The sequence below is a fragment of the Juglans microcarpa x Juglans regia genome, chromosome 6D (genome assembly GCF_004785595.1).
Source record: "Juglans microcarpa x Juglans regia isolate MS1-56 chromosome 6D, Jm3101_v1.0, whole genome shotgun sequence".
In the NCBI taxonomy this organism is placed as follows: domain Eukaryota; kingdom Viridiplantae; phylum Streptophyta; class Magnoliopsida; order Fagales; family Juglandaceae; genus Juglans; species Juglans microcarpa x Juglans regia.
In genome coordinates, this window is record NC_054604.1 from 25,746,522 (window position 1) to 25,766,756 (window position 20,235).

The following is a 20,235-nucleotide window of genomic DNA, read 5'->3' on the forward strand; positions in this document are numbered from 1 at the left end:
TAACATCTTGTTGACCATAGAAGCCAATTAACATCCATCTAGAATTACCCTCCTCATCTATGATCCATGTATTTATATGCCTCTAAGAGTAATTATAAATTTTCACCTTTATCTCCATTCTCCAAAAAAGAGCCAGACCACCCCCTTACCTACCAGTTCAACCACAAATACAGTTTTTATAACTCAGTTTTCTCTTCAAGTTTCCAAATTTACCAGCTTTAAGTTTAGTCTCCATAACAAAGACTAAGGTCCCGTTTGGATGTGAGCTGAATTGAGATGAGTTGAATTCTTTATAAATAATAGGGAGTTGAGATGGTGGAGTGAGTCTTGTGAGGCCCACCTAAGATGAGTTTAGATGTGTTTGAATGTTAAGATGAGTTTAGATATATTTATGAAAAGTTGAAAAAGGTTATGGGTCTAACGTGTAAAGAGATGTTAAGTTGAAAAAGGTTGTGGGTCCCAAGTGTAAAGAGGTTTTGAGTTAAGATGGGTTTAGTGATTTAAGAGTTGGGTGTTTATATGTTAAATTCAGCTTAAAATTAGACTGAACTGAGTTGATTTCAATTCATTCTAAGTTCCAAATAGGGCATAAATTGGGACTCTTTTCCTTCACTAACAAGAAAAGGTCTTGAACTGTCTAAGAGTCCCCAACCTCAGCAGTTCCAGCTTAAAATTTTTATTGTTATTGGTAGGGTTGATAAATAGCTGCTGCCAATTCCTTATCTGAAGCACCATGCTCTCCACTTTTGCCAATTATGGCTTATTTTCACCTCCACCAATAGAGTATCCTCATTTTCTTCATCTATCAATTATCTTGTAGAAATGGAACTGCAAGACAAAAGCTCCAAGACCTTACCTTTTTTATAAGCTCTTCTCTTCCATTTACCACTTGTCTAGGTCCTTCCTCTCAATTTCCTTGCATGAACGCTAGACTATTTCCTTATCCTCCTTAGAATGGCCCCATACATGGCTTTGGTGTTATCTCTATGCGTAGGCCCATTTTCTGCTTCAAGATTGAGCTCCTTTTCTCCAGAGCCCATTAGAGCATAGTTTCCCGTGCTGACATTCCTCATTGTCCCTTTGCCTTTTGAAAACTCCTTAGAAATATCCTCCCAGTTTTTTTTATTATTATTTTTAAAGAAAGGAGGACAGCACGTCCATATATTATCAAAAAACTCTGACTAAGGCAGAGGAATCACCATAATTACAACCATAAAAAACCCAAAAACAAAAAAACCAAACCTCCCAATACTCATAACGTCTAACATAAGGTAAACTCATTCTATCCGTATGTATAAGCCCCTTTAAGTCTCCTCAGACCAAACTCCTCTCCAACAAAATCTCAAGTGACGCCACTTGCCCCATGTTTTGATAAAAAATCAGCAACCATATTCGATTCCCTAAACACATGTTTAAACTGAACATTGAGAGAAGAAATAATAGATTATGCCCAATTGTTGACAAAGATGAAGGTCATCTACAAAAGCTCTACATTCAACAATGGTATTTGTTGCTTGGCCATAGCAATGGGCAAAGCCTCTAAGCACCCTCCCTTGCACATTCCGAATCACGCCCACCCAACTAGCCATCCCAGGATTGCCAAGAGAACAACCATCCACATTAAGTTTGGCGAACCCCCTTGAGGGAGGTTTCCAAGCAACTAATGTTGGTGGCCTTACTCAAATGGGAACCACTAGGCAATTTAAAGCTTCCATAATTCTCAAATCATTTTCACCCATTGATTTAAAAGATCTCAAGCCTCCTAAGATCTCTAAAATAAAACATTTAACCATCTGAATGATGCTCTTCCAATCATACCTTACATCTTCCATACGCGCCTCACATCTAGCTCTCCAAAGAGCCCATGAAATGAGGGACAATACCATGGAGCCAACGTACCTACGAGGATAAAGAAGCCCGACACCACCACACATTCACCACATTGGTCCATACACGAGAATTTGGTAAATGAACAGCAAACAAAGCCGTAAAAAAATCCCACACTTTTCTTGGTCCCTCTCCATCGCAAAGAACATGATCTAAGGTTTCAACCTTATTACCAACACAGCATTGGCATTTAGAAATAACCGGCATATCAAGTTGTTGAATAACATCATCAACCGGAATTGCATTTTGACATGCCCGCCAACACAAAAATGACATCTTCTTTGACACATGATCCTGCCATAACCATTTCCTCCAAGGACACAAATTTCCACGAGATCTAATAAGTTGCCAAGCCAACTTAATAGTAAAAATTCTATCAATTGTATGTTGCCAAACCAATACATCCCTCCATTCCCTAACCCGCACGTTTGAATGCAAAATTTTCTGCACCATTTCTTCATTCACCAACTGCCGAGTTACCTCCAGGTTCCATCCCAACCCCTCTCATACATTGTGTACAAGCAAATTTGGATCTCCCACAACTGGTAAGGAAGCTGCAATCGACCCTTCTCCAAGCCAATTATCAAACCAGAATTTTACAGTCCCCTCTCGAACTACCCACTTCGAACACCTGAGCAATACTTCCATGACATTTTTCCAGAAAGCATAACCTTGTACTGAAGCTCCCAGTCAACGTGTCATTTCCTTCCTCAAGGATCTCTGAGATCACATGCTGTTGACTCAGTTCTTCATTCACATCCTCAGATTCTATTGTATCCTTTCTATCTCCCCCCATCTCCTAATTATCTCGTTTATTTGTGTCCCTTCCATTTCATAAGCCACCTTCCATATCTGTTACCTGCATCAAACTGATACTGGTGTCAAAGAAACCATCTCTTTCCCAGCGAAACCAGTTGTCCTTTTTAGAAGTTCCCTTGAAGCTTTTTTTCTCCTGATCCTTAAATCTCGTTGCGACTCTCCTCTACAAATTGGGATGGGCACGTAACCATGGCCCGAATTGATCATCAATAGCAGACGGCTCAATCTTCTGTATATCTCTTCTTGGGCATCCCTGAAGTCCATGGATTATATGGCCATATGTAAAACTAATGCGTGCCAGTTTTTCATATTTAAAAGGAACCCACAATTGATTTCCTTGCACCATAATTGTTCTCCCTCTTGCAATTGTCCTTGTCCAATTCAAAGCAATTTGAACCCCTAGATAATTTCTCCAACCGCATCCATCCGCTTGGACATCAACATCGATCACCCTGCCATTGTGCCACCGATCTATTTTCCATAATCTCGAGTCATACAAGCCAATGGTAAATTGTGCATTTGGACCCAGAAAATCTCCTGATCAAAAATCATCTTATGGTTGAATAAAACCATCAAAAGGGTTGAGAACAAATAGATTGTTGTCAAACAACCAAGGCTTCCCGTCCCATCTTGGGTGGCAAAAGTAACCACGAAGACATTTGTTATGACCTCCAGAAATGAGGAAATGAGGTTGGTTTGCTTACCTTCCACATCCAATGTTCCGCTCTGAAAATACCTTACCCACCAAACTTCTATCTCTCTTACTCTTTTACTTCGTCTAGTATTCCATCTTCCACCTCTATAATCGAAAACTCCCTTTCCGTAGTCGTAGCTTGTCCCACTGTTCTTCTAAATCCTCTATCCCCTCCACCACGAACAGCCGCTGATGACTGCAGTTCACCCTTACCTTTTAAGAGTAGGGAGTGACGTCTTACTTCACCTCTGCCTTCTCGAGAGAGAACTGTAGAGAGAAGACTTCTAATTTTCAAGAAACCACCATTATTAGACATTAAAAAAACTTTATAAATAATTCTATATATTAAAAAATACCAACAGCTGATGCTAATTTCTGGTTTGAAAATTGGGGAAATGATGTTTCACTCTCTGAAAAAGGATTTACCATTAGTCAGCCCGAACTAAGGATTAAAGATATTTGGACACCAAATGGGCCAAATATCAATCTCATTTCTCAGCTTGGTGGAAACCAACTGAAAATAGCTGTTTTGAATTCCAAAGTTCATATTAAAACAAGGAAAGAATTGAGAGTTTGGATATCATCTTACTCTGGTAAATTTTCTATAAAGTCTGCCTGAAATTTAGTTAGTAGTCCACATGATGTTTTTCCTCTTTCTACTTGTATATGAAACCATATTTTGCCTCCAAGAATTCCTGTTTTTGGAGGGAAGCTTTACCATAATGCAGTACCAGTTGATGTTGGGGTAAAAGGGTGTGGGATTCCCATGGTATCCAAATGTGTTTACTTCCCTAACTCACCAAAGATAGAATCTGTATAGCATTTGTTTGAAAATGAGAGATTAGCTACTGAAGTATGGGAGCATTTTGCACTACTTTATGGTTACTCCTCCCTGTTAAGCTTTCCATGGAAAAGGTGTATCTGGTACCAATGATTATACTCCTCCCTGTTAAGCTTTCCATGGAAAAGTTGTATCTGGTACGAATGATTATCCTCTGGGAATTATGGCTGTGAAGGAATAACTATGTGATTAATGGAATCTTGCCATGATCTCTAGTAGTTATAAATCATGTGTTACTCATTGGTTACATGGTTTAAATGGTTTTTTTAAATTCAAAAGAGGTCCTAAGAGATCATAATTCTCTCTTTGTTGGCTTTGCAAGTGCATCAGCTGCAAGTAAAAATAAGAAGGCCCTTGTTAGTGCACTGGAGGCTTCCCCCAGTAGGAAAAATGAGATTTAATATTAATGGCTCATCTCTTGGAAACCCAGGTCCGACTGGTTATGCAGGTGTCTTGAGAGATGACGGTGAAGGTTTTTTTTTTTTTTTTTTTTTTTTTTTTCTCCCTCCACTTAGGAGAGGAAACTATTATGTTTGCTAAAGTAATGGCATTGAAGCAAAGTTTACTATATTGTTTACAGCTTGGGTTTAATGATATTGTATTTGAGTATGATTCTATAGAATTGGTACACTGGTTCGACCATATTTCTTCTCTGCCTTGAAAGTTTTTAGAGGTTTGGGATGATATAATTGTTTTTGGTCAATCTTTATCTTTCTCATTGCAACACACTTATAGAGAAGGTATTGATCTATTGCTGATCAGCTAGAAAAAGCTTGTACTAAAGGTTTGTCAGAAGTTTTCTTCTTGTCTGATTAGCATGGGGTGAGTTAAAATTGGATTTAAATGGCCTGTCAAAGTTTAGAATAGATTGCAGCTGTTAGATTTCTTTCATGTTCATTGCTTTTGAATAAGTTGTCAATATAGTTTTAAGCTCTAGTGTTTGTATTGTTGCTAATTACATTCTAGTGTTGCATAGATAGTTAATATAGTTTTTAGAATTATTTTAGGACTTGGTTTGGGATTTTTGTAACCCCCAAGTTCTGTTTTTGTACATTATATTCCTTGGCCGAAAGTGATGACTATTAATAAAATTGGGGTGCCGTCTCTCTTCCTTAAACAAATATAAAAGAAAAAATGATCTTTACAGACTTCATATGGTATCAAAGGCCTCAACTGCCATGTTTCTTCCAATAAAAAATGGCATTTCTTATAAGAGTAAACAAGTACTATGTACTACTTTTTTTTGTATCTTGTACGCACGTGCCTCCGAGCCACTTGAACTAATTAATTTCTATGCCTAAAGAGGAAATATAGCTTTGCTAAGTAGTTTGGGGCTTCTACGAATTATCTATTCTGGCCATGAGATGATTGTTTCTGCTGCTGATTTTGGTTGGCGATTATTTTCTTGATTGGAGTACTTGTGTTGGTTGGTTATGGCTTGGTGGGTTTCTGGTTGTGGCTTGGGTTTGTCGATTGGAGTACTTGCCGTGTTGGTGGGGCTTCTTGTCTTGATTGATGTCCGAAGCTTCTTTGTGTTTTGCTGTTGGAGGACTTGCTTTAATTGCATCGCTGTTGGAGTATCTGTATGTTGTCTGTTGCCTGTTTTGTAGTGAATGATTGATTCAGAATCTGGCTGCTTTGTTAAATTTCTTTGTGCAGCTTTGGCTGGTGGTGTGTTCATGCCTACTTTGTGTGGTTTTTTCTTTTAAGGAGAAATGCTTGATCTATATAGAAATCTTACCAAAATTTATTAACTAACATGGCTTGACATGAGACATCAGATTATAAAGCTTTTTAATTGTGAAGTAGATCTAATAATTTACATGATCAAGCTATGTTAATTTACAAGTTTACTTTTATAAGATATCCGTGTAAACCTTCTCATTACATTATCAAGGCATAAATTGCATTTTGAGGGAGTGTTCGAGAGAGAGTATTTGATCTTTAAGATTTTGGTATTTGGTCTAACTTTCATGAGCAAGGAATTTCCATGCACCGAAATCTTGTATCGAATTATTTTTTTTTTTTTTTTTTTACTTAATAGTTAAGGAAGTATTTTTGAATGAATTTATAGTTTTTTCTAAAAAAAAAAAATTAAAAACAATTACACAATCGGTAGCAATCCTCGCTGGATTTCCTCGGTATATAGCTCTAGCAACTGCCAAACTCAAAAAGATGTTACTACAATAAAACAACCAGTACTGATCAACAAGAGGAACCACAAAATACATGGCCAAAAACAACCACATGATTAATTAAATAACTTGGCCACAACTCTACCAAAAAAAAAAAAAACAAACATTAATCAATCGCCACTGCAGCATCGGCTCCACAAGACCCAATCAAACAGCTGCCACAGTAAATGCATTCACCCTAATATATACCAACCAAGCAGCAGCTATACAATGCGACAGACAAGACCATAATTCCACATTATGATAAAGATTCTTGATTTTATAAAGCTTGGAGTTTTAGTTCGTTAGAATTACAACTTTCAAAACTTGACATTATTTCCTCATTATAATTTCATAAATAGCATATATATATATATATATATATATTCATATTTATAAGGTCCTCCATTAATTAATTTCTTGATAGTTGATACATTAATGGTACTTATATAAAGCTTTTGCAAATATGGGTACCTCATCTGAATGCATGTGCTTTGTCGTGTTTCATGTACATATAACATATTTTCTTAAAACATCCACGTTTAAGAGGAGTTCAGATACAGAGAAATAAGCCGGCCATCAAGTCAATAGACACAAAAAAAAACCTAGAGAGAAGAAGGGGACGGATAGCTGATGATGATCATCTTATATCTAAAGCAAACTGTTTCCATTAATTTAGTTTCATGATGTGCATCACTACTTCACTGATTAGATAAGTAAAGAGTCACATAAAAAAGAAAAAATCAAACTTGAATAACATATAATACCGCGTTATATATAGCAGTACTAGCTTTATTGGACATGCAGCATATCCCCACCCAATCCAAAGTTTTTGGGCCAAGATTGAAACCGACAGCCTAGCCACATCCCTACCAAGCTAGTAGTCATCATCATTCATGGGCTAATTAAAATGACTGTTAAGATCAATGTATCTGTTTTCCGAAACATCATCCTTTTAACTTTTTTTTTTTTTTTTTTTTTAATGTAAGATCATCAATACATGAACAACATGGCAACATCCCCGGCCAAGTTGAAACATTTCTGCATGGGCCTAATCGGCCTTATATTCCTGTTGGCGCTGTTGGGATGATCTGCAGCACATGGAATATGGATCCCAGGGTTGGTTTGTTTGTTTAATGATGAATGAGTGTGAAATTATTTAGTTTTTCTGCTCATCATTTAGATTTTGGTTTCAGATATTATATGTCAAACAATAATAATAATAAAATTGATCTTTAGAAGCGAGTTTTGTTTTGGATTCTAATAGCTGGCCGTGAAGTGTGAATTGGGAGATCTGATAAGTGAGAATTGATAGATGGAACACTGAACTGAACCTTCTTCAGCTCATGAGCCCTGACTGGTGGATGATAATGATGTTAGGCGCAGACCATGACGACTTTAAACCTCGTCTTCTGGGGTTGAATCAGTCCAAATCAAAACTATAATGATTGAGGCTAGTTTGTTTTCAGAAAATTTCTCATCTTATTTCATATCGTCTCACCTCATCATTATAATTTTTTTAAATTTTTACATAAAATAAAATAAAAAATTCAACTTTTTTAAATTTCAAAACAAAAATAATATTAAAAAATATATTCTAACAATATTTTATTCAATTTTTTAATTTTAATCTCAACTCATCTCATCTCATATTTGAAAACAAACAAATCCTGAATTAACTTTGCTATTAATTAATTAAATAAATCATTTTTCTTAAAGTATGATAATATGCCTATAAAAAAAATAAAGTGCATGTGATATAAATATATCGTAATTAAATATAAAATGCTAATGTCCTCATGGTCAACCGTCGTCTTTTAATTTTTTTTCTGGATGGGTTCAAGGAAGTAAGTAAACTCACGAGGCATTACTAGGGATTCTTAATTGGTCAAAACTAATGAATTTTCTTTTTTATTTTTTCATCCCCAGTCCCACTACTAAATATTACCTTCTAGAAGGAAAAGCTTTGGCTAATATTAATGAAAGCCCTCAACCCCTAGAGCTTAGCCGTGTAATTTACAACTAATTTAAATATTCCACACGTAAGTTTATAATAAGGTTAATTTTTACCAATTAATCACATTACGAGGCATTAGGGGTAGACATGCTTCCCCAAAATGAGGTTACTTATAAATGTAAGTTTGGCAACATACTGTTTTTTTTTTTTTATGTTCTTCAAAGGGAAGCAAGAAACAAGATTTCGAAAAAAGAAAAAAGAAGATTATACAATTAGGGTAGAGATCATGGTGATATTCTACTTACAAGTTGTAGACATACCATTAAATATATATAACAAAACTTTATTTACAAGAGAAGTTTTAGATTTTTTTCAATCTGTTATAAATTATTTTATTCTCACGCTGGTCTGTAAAGCGCATTATCTATATCACTTAAATGTTAAGACTTGATTTGTAAGATTCAAATTATAAAATTTATTTTTCAAATCAAATTATGTTATATAAACATTTTACTGAATTTGCTCTATACATCAGTTTGATAATAGAATTTTTCATCTGGTATATTAACGGTTACTCATCAACTTGAAAATAAAATTTTACTTTATAAAAATTGTTGAATATGTGTCATCTCAATCCAAAACTTATACCCCAATTATCCCGTTGTTGCTAACTTGCATATATGGGTATACAGCCACACATCAAGCATAAATGGTAGTACTCTTGATTCACCATAAATAAATAAACAAAACAACCAAAAGAAGAAAAGGCAGAAGAAGAAGAAGAACAAACAATAGGAATAGCATTGTTAAGAAAAGAAGAAGAAAAGGAGAGAGTTGAAAGAAGGTGTGAGCAAATAGATAAGGTGTGAGGCAGAAAAGGGCAAGACAAGTAGAGGTGTCAAGGAATCAAATAAGGTATTATAGTAAAAATGTGTATGAACGTTGAAATTAGTAAGAATTAATAAAAATAAGGTCATCAGACACCGACAAAGTGACAAATTAGGGAATCGGCATGTTGTATTGGAAGCTTACACGAAACTGAGCTATATGTTTGTTTGCCCAATTAAATTATTATTATTTTTTTTTTTTTTTTTTTTAAAAAGGCACTTTCCATTTTCAAAGTGCATACCAAGACATCCAACTTTCCAGACTTGGCACTGAGCCGTACTAGGCAAGAGTTTCTCATTATTTTTGCAAATAAAATAAAATAAAATAAGATAAGAAGAGATTAATTGAAATAAAAGTTAAAAATTAAATAAAATATTATTAAAATATATTTTTTTTAATATTATTTTGTTTTAAATTTTTAAAAAATTAGATTATTTATTTTATTTTGTATGAGAATTTAAAAAAATTATAATGATTAAATAAAATGAGATGTGATATGATAAGAATAATTGTGAAAACAAATGAAGCCTAAAACCGTTATGATCCGTTTAAATATTGAATTGAGCTCAAAAGAACTGGACGGAATTAATTAATTTATTTATGCTTTCAAGGAAGAGCCTAGATTTATGTAAGAATAAATTTATAAATTAATATAATATATTAGATTTATTTTATTATAATAATAACTTCACAAGAATCTAGCGCATTAAACATCGTTAATTTATAAATTTTTCTATTTTTAGGTTTCTTCATGGATGAATAACTTTTCATTACGATATTTCCTTTTCATCACAATACATGATAAGGTTATATTGAGATTTTTTTTTTCCAAAATTCTCGAAAAAAAAATCATCAAAAGATTTCTTTAGTGAAAATTCTTGCATATGTAATCAAATCTTTATATATTTAAATGTATTTTTTAATTAATTATTAAGTGATAGAGTTATCTATAATTATACTTTATATTCAGGTTAATTTTTAAAATTAGAATAATGAGACACCTATAATTTTTTTACTACTCATTTCAAATCAATGAATTATATAATTATGAAATTTTATTAAAAAAAAAAAACTAATCTCATGTTTACATAACTACCATTCATTCAAAATGAAATTGTAAAATAATTGTGGACTATTTATAGGTTTATCATTTTTCTTCAAACTAAATATGCTGATTTTTAAATATATATATATATATATTTATTGTATGGATATAGTTGTAATTCCATCTAGATTGTTACTTTTTTTTATTTCTCTAATGATTTAATAAATTTGTTAACTTTATCTTTTAATTATGTTGCTGAACCAACTCCACTGACCATGCATATTTTAGATGATTATTAAAATATAAGAACTTTGGTGGGTTTCACACTCAATGTGAACCCATTCGTGGGTTATGGTTTCTAAAAGCATACATTAAAGTAGAAAAGTTCAGCTTGACTTTTTTCTTTCAGAAGTGTTACGTGGTGCCTTCCGTGGCCGTAAAAAAGAAAAGTCGAGAGAAAAACATTGACCCACGAGCCAAAAACTCCCATTATTTACGTTAACGATCCAACAAGAGCGGCATATCTAATGATTTTTGTTATGTATAAATAAATTTACGTATTAATCTATATATTAATATTATTATTTTTATATTTTAAATTTAAATTAATATTATTTTTAATAAAATTTATTTTTTGACCAATCATATTGAATGAATGCGTGTATTAATACGTAAAATTGTTTATAATTAGATTTTTTCATATTTAATATGATGCATGAACTTTGTTTTTTCGTTTTTGTTTTTTCTATTTATCGAGAAATCTAGCTCCATTTGGATGGTAAGATTGTCTCATTTTATTTTATCTCAACATTTAAATACTATAAATTCAAATACTTTTTAATTTAAAATTTAAAATTTTTTCATCTAATCATATTATCAAATCATTATTATTTTACTACCATTTAAAAATGTCTTATCATGTTTCAATATCCAAACTATGTTTAGTAGTTATTGATTTTGTTATCTAATAGAATAAATATTTTGTGCTTTAAAGAATTTTAAAAATTAAATTCATAGATTGATGTGCTTTGGTATAGTATGTTAGATTGTAAAATAGATCTAACCTATTACATAAATTTATGTCAATTTATGAGTTTACTTTTATAAAATCTTTTTATAACTGTAACATTTCTTGTCTAATAATATTAACTAAATTTTCTAATTCAAGATGACCATGAATAAATAAATATCTAAAATTCAAATCCCTGCATCCTCAACATTCCCATTTTTTTTTAAAAAAAAAAAAGAAATTAATTTGAGTAGGGCAAAGGACCAAGGTAGATTGGTAGGCCTTGGATGCCTTCACATAAAGTGTCTAAAAAATTAAGAGAAATACTTTAATCATAAAGAAATTACACAAAAGTAAATTCACAAACTGATATGACTTGATGCAATACGTCAGCTTATAAAGTTACTTTTATTGTAAAGTAAATCTAACGGATCATATGAACCCACATCAATTTGTGAGTTTATTCTTATATACTCCCTTTGCGCATACTTCTAAAAAATTAAGGATCTCTAGCTAATAACTATTGTAGTAAAAGAATTATTGTGAACTGAACATATTATACTGTCATAATATAATTAAGTGGTTTTTTTTTTTTTTTTTGGGATAATATGGTATAAATGAAGATAAAAGTTCATATTTGTAAACAAGAACAATTAAAATAATTATTGAAAAACATGTTCTCAACTGGAATTTGCCAATATAAATATTCTAAATTATTTGTTCGTACCATGATCAGCTATTGAGTATTATATACTAATAAAACTTGATACAAAATATTGATCAATAATTTGCAACTCAAAAAGAAAGGAGGAGGAGGATATATCATTGATCGAGTAAACATTTTAATATTTAGTTTCTAGTATGTAAATTCATTATATTAAAAATAAATAAAACTAGACGTATTGACTACGTGATTGTGAACATATTCTAATATAGTTTTAAAAATTATAAAAAAGAAAATGTCATTAGAACACGTGATAAAAAATAGGAATAAATTAACCTTTTCACTCAAAATTCTCTTGCACAACTTAGCTGTCTTTGAACGTCAAAGATAATTTCAACTCATTATTGGTGATGAGATTTAAGGCCTAGTTTGTATTCGTAACTCATCTCAATTCATTTCAACTCATCTCAACTCATCTCACTACTATTCATTATTATTTATCAACTTTAACTCACAAATCTCATTACTATTCACAACTCATCTCACTACTATTCACAACCCATCTCAACTCATCTCAACTTATTTTCGAATCCAAACGATACCTTATTATTATTTTAACTTTTCATAAAAATTTTAAATTCATTATAATTTAGTTCATATATTTAAATATATAGTTTAACCTATTTATATTAAAACATATTTTAATGAGACTCACAAGATATTATTATTCACATATCAACTCAAATCATTTAAAATCATCTCAATATCAAAATGCAGCCTTAGCTCAAAAATAGAAAAAACTGACTCGTCTAGCTTAGATATGAAACAAGATCAAAAGGGCATGAAAATGAAAAATGAAAAATAAAAATCAAAAGATTTGGTGAGTGGGGGGGCTCAACATCCAGACGACAGAATTAAGAAGTTATCTTGAGACTCTTTTTCTTTTCCAACAGAGGCGATGGAAGTACGTATTTTCCTGGATCCGTGTGAATGCATGCCCAGGCGAGGGGGGTGTGATGGCGCGTAAAATGATGTGCGTTTAGACTTTAGGGTCGGATCGAGTAGACAATTGGTCTCTTAATTTGGTTGCACAGATTGTCGGCTGTTTTTGTTTGGTTGTTTGGGGAGAGTTGTCTTTTGCTTGTTTAATTCAGCCGAGACGTACGTGTGTGGCTTTTCATACCTCATCCATCGACAGTTTCAAAACCTTGTACTTGTTCGCACGTTATCTTCTGTTAATCAGTAATATATTGATAGGATAATATTATGTGAACATATCCTGTTCTGAAAACGAAACTTGTGGGGGATGATATCTACTCTTTTTAGAATTAAGAATGTTTCTCCCTTTCTTTTCTTCCTTTTTTGGGCCACCTGAACTAAAATTACCATATTATATAGACTCTAGCCTCTAGGTTTGATAATTACCAATTTAGGGCATGTTTTGTTTTTTTTTTTTTTTTTTAATTTTTAACTTCCATCCAAATATATCTAAAAAAAAAAGATTATTTTAACAAATAATTATCATCTAGTTATTTTCTTAAGTTTCTGTCAATAAAAAACGTAAAAGAAACTATCATGAAAATTAAATTAAAAAAAAAACTCACAAAATCTTTTTTTATTAAATACGATCTTTGAGAATTTAATACAGTGTTATCAATTAGGAAATGTTTTCCATAAATTTTACTAAATTTAATATATAATTTCAAAACAACATGTAATTTGCTAATTTGATAGAGTATTGCTACTATATATTTAGAACAAAATAGAGTTGAAAAGCACAAAAAGAGAGACTGAAAAAATCCTATACCCCCTATATCCTCTTATGTTTGTGTTTTTATTTTTTTTTAATAAGCCACGTGGCATTCTATCAAGTACAAAGTGAGTGGTATAAACTAGGGACATAGTAGCATTTCTCAATTTTATATTGAGTTTGTGTTTGATTCATCAGTTGTAACAAAAATTATCAACTCTAGTGTAACACGTAGGGTTCAAGTTATGTCAATTCGAGTTTGGATTGTATATGAGTTAACCATCATCTAGGCCTATTTATTGTGAGATCCACAATCTTAATTAGTCTTTACTTAAGGTAAAATGTGATTAAATGGTTTTAGACGAGCAAGCGAGTAAGTTGACAAATCAGTCGAGCAATTCGTGCCCGAGCAATTTACATTGGGCGAGCATCAAGTGACTAGGCAAAGTACTTGGCTGAGCAAAGGTGTTGGATTGTAAAGAGTTAGTGCAATTAGTTGTCGAGCGAAGAAGAATGTGGGATGGCCGAACGGTCAAGCAAAAGAAGAATGTATGATGGCCAAATGGTCAAGCAAGAGAACAGGTAGCGAAGGATTAGGACGGGCAAGGAACTTTGTGAGCATGGTTAGGCGAGCAATGATGGTAAGTGCTCCAAATAGGGCGAGCAAACTGGGGTATGTTCCTCTAAACATCCAAACAAGTACTCAAAAGTATAACTAAGAGTCTTCCGGACAAATACCCATAATGCATTCCCCACTCTTCTCAAGAGTTTGGTTTAGTATATCGAGCTACTCTTTGGATAGAATGCTTGTGATCTCCGTACTACTCGTTAGTCGCCCAGTACTTGGATTGAGCTTTCCTTGGATATGATTTAAGTGCATGGTGTGTAATGCTTGAAAATGTGTAAACTCTTGCATGGATTTGCCACATTTCACGCTTCAGTACTTAACACCTCACAAAAAACTTTATTAACAACGCATGTTTGGCTTGACAATGCATAGCACAACTGTCGTGTTTGTTGTAAGCTATATATAGATAGACGGGCTTCACTTACTCCTTTCTATTGATTGCCACACTCACTTAGAACTTCATCCGATCACTTCATCTTCTTCCTTGGTTATGCAAAACCAGAGAGAAATAGAGAACGAAAGAAATAGAGTAATCAACTAGTGTTTTTAACTGAGGAAAAGTCATTTTCTGGGCTAGATCTTAACTTAGACAACAAGCTCAAGAGTAATTGATGAAAATAGAGTGGTAAGTTACCTTTGAACTTCTCTTTGTGATGTCGTGTTAATGATTATTTATTAACTAGTAGAGTTGAGTATGATTGGATTACATTGTCTTACAACTGAAACTATATGTTTGTCAAAACATAGTATCATCACATAAAGTCTTAAGTTATTTATGAAACCTTATGATGCCAATTAGGGGTATAATCGGTCTGGTTCGGTCCGGTTTTAGATAAAATTTAGGACTGAATCGATATGTATCAATTTTACATTTTCAAAACTAATTACGTCCCGATTACTCTCCTAAACCGGTACTTACGATTTTACCGATTTCCGGTCCGGTCCGGTCCGGTTTTTCAATTTTTTTAAAATGTAAAAAACATAAAATAAAGTGTTACTTCTTATAATAAAATGTTATTAATAATTTAATATATATATATTATGTTTAAAGCATATGATCAATTAAATTTTCATCTTTAAGATTAAACTTTTATTTCATAAATTATAATAACATTATCTTATATATAATTATATTAATAACATATGATCAAACAAATTACAAATGTTCATATTTAAGATTAACATTTTATGTTATAATTTATAAATTATAATATGAAATTATTTCATATATGATATATAATTGTATATAAAAATTTAATATATAACTATATATTATATATAAAACTTATATATATAAATATTTTGTATAATATATAAAATTAATTTTTATATATATTTTTTTAATCGGTCCGGTCCGGACCGGTTTTTCGGTTTAAATTTATACCACTAACGCCAATGCTAGAATGAAATATTATTCTAGTGAAATTCATTTGTCTACTATAGAGTGTCTAAAGATAGACCATGAATTGATGACGAACAATCAACACCATGATAGAGGTAACCTGTAACAACATGAGACGTAGGGGAGCCCTCTTGTTGGCGGTGGCTAGAGATGTTAAATGCATTTTTTATATGAAGTCACATCGATGAACATTACTCAAAGGTGTGATGAAGAGAGCTAGGTGTGCACACCTTTATGATGGAAGGCCCTGATAGCCTTGCAATTGAAGATAACAGAGCAAGAGAACCACCAACAACGTGATCACAGCATACTTTCCTTCTTTTGCTTAATGTATCACTAGAAATCTTCTGTACTATTTTATTTTAGACATGTACAACACACTTTTTCTATATTTGTTCTCCTTACATGTAAAGTCAACATTGTACTACTCCTATATATGCAATACAAGATCCCTCTCTAACATCGTCGTGAGATAGCATTCTCAAACTCTTACTATTATTTTTCTATATGGTATTAAGAGCCTTACAGTGATTGTCAGAGAAAGATTTCTTTTTTTTTTTTTTTAATGGCCACCAATTCCTCTTCCCTTTCCACCTCCCCACCCACAGCCTCTACTGTTTATCCTTATCTTGTCACTCAGAATGTGATAAACTTTGTTTCACTCTGTCTCACACCTTCGAACTTCCTTTTATGGAAGACTCAAATGCTTAACATCCTGAAGAGCTATGATCTCCAAGGGTTTGTCAATGGTGATATATAACCACCATCGGTCTTTATTGAGAATGAGACAACTGGGTCCATTTTGAACCTAGATTATGTTCAATGGCGAAAATCTGATTGCCTTGTTAAAGGCTGGATCATAGCCACTCTCTTGAAGGAAGTTCTTGGCATTACTGTTGGCTTGAACTCTGCTACTGAAGTTTGGCATGCTTTGTTGCATGCTTTTGCTTATCATTCTTCAGACCGCAGCCTTGCTCTTAAGCAAAGGCTCACCTCCATAACCCAAGGTACCAGCATATATTCGACGTTTTAAGTCTATCTGTGATGACCTCTCTGCCATTGGGAAATCTATTTCGGACCACAAAAAATCCTAGTGGCTTCTCAACGGTTTGGACAAAGACTATCAAGTGTTCACTACCACCATGATGCGACCACCCATGCCTTCGTACTTAGATATTGTCACTCTCTTGGAAAGCTACACTAAGCGAAATAAACTTGATACTCCAGTCACCCCTTAAATGACATTTTATACTAAAAACAAATCACAAGCCTAAGAAGCATGGCCAGCCCTTTAATTCCAAAGGCCATGGTTTCCAACCCAGCCATTCTTCACACTCCAAACAGCCTCAAGGCAACCCTGGTTTCTCATCTACACCCAAACCCTCCAAAGATGACCTCCCCACTTGTCAGATATGCAACAAGTGCAATCACACTGCCCTCAAATGCTTCAACCGCTTCAACCATTCCTTCCAAGCTGACAGTGTGCTATAGGCACTTGCTGCCATGAAGATTGCTGAGTCTCAAGACTCAGACTGGTTTCCCGATACTGCAGCTACTAACCACGTCACCAACAATCTAGGTAATCTTCGTGACCTTCAAATCTATCATGGGTCCAAAGGCCTTATGGTAGGTGAGACACCACTCTCCCTATCAGCCACGCTGGTAAAGATTCTATTGGTTATAATATTCATCTCAATAATGTACTTGTTGTTCCCTCAATCACCAAGGACTTGCTTTCTGTTAGCAAACTTGCCACTGACTATCCTTTCATGGTTGCCTTTGATGGTGATGGTTTTGTGATCAAGGACAAAGCGACGGAACACATACTAGCGAAGGGGCATAGACGTGGTTGCCTTTATGCCTTCAATGGAGCATCATCGGCTTGCTTCTTTTCTTGGTTTCGCACATTTGAACCTCATTGCTGGCACTCACACCTTGGCCATCCCATCAGTAAGGTTTAAATTTCTTGCACTCCAATAAGAGTATTTTCTTCAATATGTCAAAATCCAATGTTTCTACTATTTGTGTTAGTTGTCAATTAGGCAAGTCCTGTCGGTTGCCTTTTTGTCAAAAGATAATAAAATAACTGCTCATTTTCAAAAGGTTCACTGTGATGTATGGGGACCAACCCATGTAAACTCTAGAGAAAAATTTCATTTCTATGTTGTTTTGGTGGATGAATTCACCAATTTCACATGGTTTTTCCCTATGTACCGCAAATCTGACTTGCTTGGTTGTTTTGATGTCTTCTACAAACACATTGAGTGCCAACTTGCTACCAAGATTAAGGTTTTTAGATTGAAGAAGGAAGAGAATTCTCTTCCACTTACCTTCATCAACTATTTTCATTTCCATGGAATTCATCATTAATTAGCTTGCCCCAAGACACCAAAGCAAAATGGAAAAGCTAAGCGAAAACACCGAAATATCACTGAACTTGGACTGACCATGATTTTTCATGCCCACCTTCTAGCTCGATTTTAGGTAGATTGTTTCTCCAGTGTTGTGTTTCTCATGAACCACTTGCCTTCCAAGGCCTTGAACATGGAATCCCCCTTCTTCCGCCTCCATGGTCGTCATCCTGACTATACCAGTCTCAGAGTTTTGGGCTCTCGCTACTTCCATTTTCTTGGTTACAACATCAAACACAAAAGCTACAAATGTCTATACCCCCAACTGGTCGAGTTTACATCTCTCAGCACGTTGTCTTCGATGAAACTGTTCTCCCTTACTCATCCCTTGCACGTCTTTATGGTCAGGACACAGTCACTGGCAAGTTTTGTTCACTTTTGGATTGAAAGCCTTCCCCTCCTTCTACAAGCTCACATGCACCTGTCATTCTAATTTCTGCTCATACTCTTCCCTTGATGGCACCTCCAAATCCACGTTAAACCAGCCCCCTAGACCCTCAACTACCCATGTCTTTGGCATATGAATCTTTTGCAGAAGAGTTTTCACCACCTTTGACTCCAAAATGTGTTGTCTCCTCTACATAACATGCTGCTGCTCAACGCCATCACATGATTACTTGTGCTCAAGCTGGGATTCGCAAACCAAATCCCAAATACATTCTTCATGTTGCTCGCCCTAACATTTCCATTGTGCCTCGCTCTATTATTGTTGCCTAAAAACATCCAAGATGGCATGTTGCCATGAACGAAGAGCTAGATGCTCTGGCCAAAAACAAAACCTGGACCCTTGTACCCCATCAACCTCATATGAATGTTGTAGGTTGTAAATGGGTTTACAAGGTCAAACTCCAACCTGACAGCCTTGTAACTGAAGACAGCAAAGCAAAAGAACCACCAACAATGCAATCACAGTATATTTTCCTTCATTTGCTTAATGTATCACTAGAAATCTTCTATAATCTTTTATTTTAGGCATGTGCAGCACACTCTTTCTATATTTTTTTTCCTTAAATGTAAAGTCAACATTATACTACTCCTATATATGCAATACAAGATTGCTATATGCTATCATCGTGAGATAGCATTCTCAAACTCTAACTGTTATTTTTCTATAGGTCCATCGTGTATGGTAATCAGATAAAAACTAGTGTTGGAAATTTCAAAGTTTTCGAAGAAAACCAAAATGAATCTTTTTAATATGAATATTAACATATACATTTATTTGTATAATTTTTAATATATGTCATTGCATAATTTTCACGAGTGTAGTCGTAGGGACTAACTTACTAAGATTATTATAATGTCAACATGGTAGTTCCACTACAGTCCCACTCTTCGAAACCGTAAATTTTTTTGTAGAGCAAGTAGCGCAGGACCAAGAGGAAGAGTAGACTGATGTCTGAAGTACATTGATTAAGAAGTTTTTCGGAATGATGATATTGTGAACATTGAACACTTTGTAGACATGATATTTGTGTATAGATGTACATATCTATAAAATGGGAGGTTAATATATTCAGTTTATGAAATATGGTTTTTTTATGTGAATATTTTGGTGATATTTAATGTTTATATTGGGATGTAAATTTATTTCGTACGAGTTTTAGATTACTTTTTTACTGTAAATTATTATTGCGTATTGTTAGTAATTTTCTAGATTTATTTGTGATAATTGCCATAAATGTGAAGGGTGTGTAATTAGGAAAATAATGTCAGATTTAGGGTAGGGATTTTGCACGAACGGTCTACGTGGAAAAGGAAAAGGTACATTTCGCACAATCCCATCGCATTCGGATTGTTGTTCATCTCCCCCAAAGTTTCTCCTCCATCTCACTCTCCTCCTTTCCGAAGCTTCCCCAAGTCTCGTACAAACCCATCATTCATGTTTTCAGTTCCATCTCCCCAAAAGTTTATCTTCCATCTAACTCTCCTCTCCGAAGCATTCCCAAGGTGAAATGAACCCACCATTATCCTCCATCTCACTCTCCTCCTCTCTGAAGCTTCCCCATGTCAATATGGGTTTATGAAACCTAACCTCTTCATCTCCTCCTCTCCAAAGCTCCTTT